The sequence below is a fragment of the Venturia canescens genome, unplaced genomic scaffold (genome assembly GCF_019457755.1).
Source record: "Venturia canescens isolate UGA unplaced genomic scaffold, ASM1945775v1 PGA_scaffold_62__1_contigs__length_31583, whole genome shotgun sequence".
Lineage (NCBI taxonomy): Eukaryota > Metazoa > Arthropoda > Insecta > Hymenoptera > Ichneumonidae > Venturia > Venturia canescens.
The window spans coordinates 20,001-22,661 of NW_025108624.1; positions in this window are offsets into that span (position 1 = coordinate 20,001).

The following is a 2,661-nucleotide window of genomic DNA, read 5'->3' on the forward strand; positions in this document are numbered from 1 at the left end:
GCGAATTTGGGATCGTCCGAATATCTCGAAAGTTGCGTATCTTGTGAGTTTACTCGTCGCTCTTGACGCGTGTTGCGGTCGAACGGGTAAACGGCGGGCTTGGATGCTCGCTCGAATCTTGAGTCCAATCCCACCGGATCGTCCACGTGTGCGTAACATTTGGATTAACGAAATTCCCACTGTCCCTATCTCCGACGACGAAGAACCATAATTTCCTTTAGATATCGTCAACGCAAGCATGAGCGAGCTACGTAAAATCTCTCGGTCGGTGGACGCCCGGTGCGGGCGTCGCACGACCGACGAAATATTTCGCCCAATTTCAAGGTACCTGGGCACGTAGCTGCGCATTTTCCTCGGCGCACGCCATCGAGGGAACGAACGTCGTCGGGAGACGTAGCGAAACTCGTCACGTAGGGTCTAACGGGGAAACGAGAAATCCTCGGTCGGTGGACGCCCGGTGCGGGCGTCGCACGACCGACGAAAAAAAGTCAGCACAATTACAGAGTCTCTGGGCACAAAACCGCGACGCTTCGTCTACGTAGGCTATCGGGAGAAAGGCGAATTTGGGATCGTCCGAATATCTCGAAAGTTGCGTATCTTGTGAGTTTACTCGTCGCTCTTGACGCGTGTTGCGGTCGAACGGGTAAACGGCGGGCTTGGATGCTCGCTCGAATCTTGAGTCCAATCCCACCGGATCGTCCACGTGTGCGTAACATTTGGATTAACGAAATTCCCACTGTCCCTATCTCCGACGACGAAGAACCATAATTTCCTTTAGATATCGTCAACGCAAGCATGAGCGAGCTACGTAAAATCTCTCGGTCGGTGGACGCCCGGTGCGGGCGTCGCACGACCGACGAAATATTTCGCCCAATTTCAAGGTACCTGGGCACGTAGCTGCGCATTTTCCTCGACGCACGCCATCGAGGGAACGAACGTCGTCGGGAGACGTAGCGAAACTCGTCTCGTAGGGTCTAACGGGGAAACGAGAAATCCTCGGTCGGTGGACGCCCGGTGCGGGCGTCGCACGACCGACGAAAAAAAGTCAGCACAATTACAGAGTCTCTGGGCACAAAACCGCGATGCTTCGTCTACGTAGGCTATCGGGAGAAACGCGAATTTGGGATCGTCCGAATATCTCGAAAGTTGCGTATCTTGTGAGTTTACTCGTCGCTCTTGACGCGTGTTGCGGTCGAACGGGTAAACGGCGGGCTTGGATGCTCGCTCGAATCTTGAGTCCAATCCCACCGGATCGTCCACGTGTGCGTAACATTTGGATTAACGAAATTCCCACTGTCCCTATCTCCGACGACGAAGAACCATAATTTCCTTTAGATATCGTCAACGCAAGCATGAGCGAGCTACGTAAAATCTCTCGGTCGGTGGACGCCCGGTGCGGGCGTCGCACGACCGACGAAAAATTTCGCCCAATTTCAAGGTACCTGGGCACGTAGCTGCGCATTTTCCTCGACGCACGCCATCGAGGGAACGAACGTCGTCGGGAGACGTAGCGAAACTCGTCACGTAGGGTCTAACGGGGAAACGAGAAATCCTCGGTCGGTGGACGCCCGGTGCGGGCGTCGCACGACCGACGAAAAAAAGTCAGCACAATTACAGAGTCTCTGGGCACAAAACCGCGACGCTTCGTCTACGTAGGCTATCGGGAGAAAGGCGAATTTGGGATCGTCCGAATATCTCGAAAGTTGCGTATCTTGTGAGTTTACTCGTCGCTCTTGACGCGTGTTGCGGTCGAACGGGTAAACGGCGGGCTTGGATGCTCGCTCGAATCTTGAGTCCAATCCCACCGGATCGTCCACGTGTGCGTAACATTTGGATTAACGAAATTCCCACTGTCCCTATCTCCGACGACGAAGAACCATAATTTCCTTTAGATATCGTCAACGCAAGCATGAGCGAGCTACGTAAAATCTCTCGGTCGGTGGACGCCCGGTGCGGGCGTCGCACGACCGACGAAATATTTCGCCCAATTTCAAGGTACCTGGGCACGTAGCTGCGCATTTTCCTCGGCGCACGCCATCGAGGGAACGAACGTCGTCGGGAGACGTAGCGAAACTCGTCACGTAGGGTCTAACGGGGAAACGAGAAATCCTCGGTCGGTGGACGCCCGGTGCGGGCGTCGCACGACCGACGAAAAAAAGTCAGCACAATTACAGAGTCTCTGGGCACAAAACCGCGACGCTTCGTCTACGTAGGCTATCGGGAGAAAGGCGAATTTGGGATCGTCCGAATATCTCGAAAGTTGCGTATCTTGTGAGTTTACTCGTCGCTCTTGACGCGTGTTGCGGTCGAACGGGTAAACGGCGGGCTTGGATGCTCGCTCGAATCTTGAGTCCAATCCCACCGGATCGTCCACGTGTGCGTAACATTTGGATTAACGAAATTCCCACTGTCCCTATCTCCGACGACGAAGAACCATAATTTCCTTTAGATATCGTCAACGCAAGCATGAGCGAGCTACGTAAAATCTCTCGGTCGGTGGACGCCCGGTGCGGGCGTCGCACGACCGACGAAAAATTTCGCCCAATTTCAAGGTACCTGGGCACGTAGCTGCGCATTTTCCTCGACGCACGCCATCGAGGGAACGAACGTCGTCGGGAGACGTAGCGAAACTCGTCACGTAGGGTCTAACGGGGAAACGAG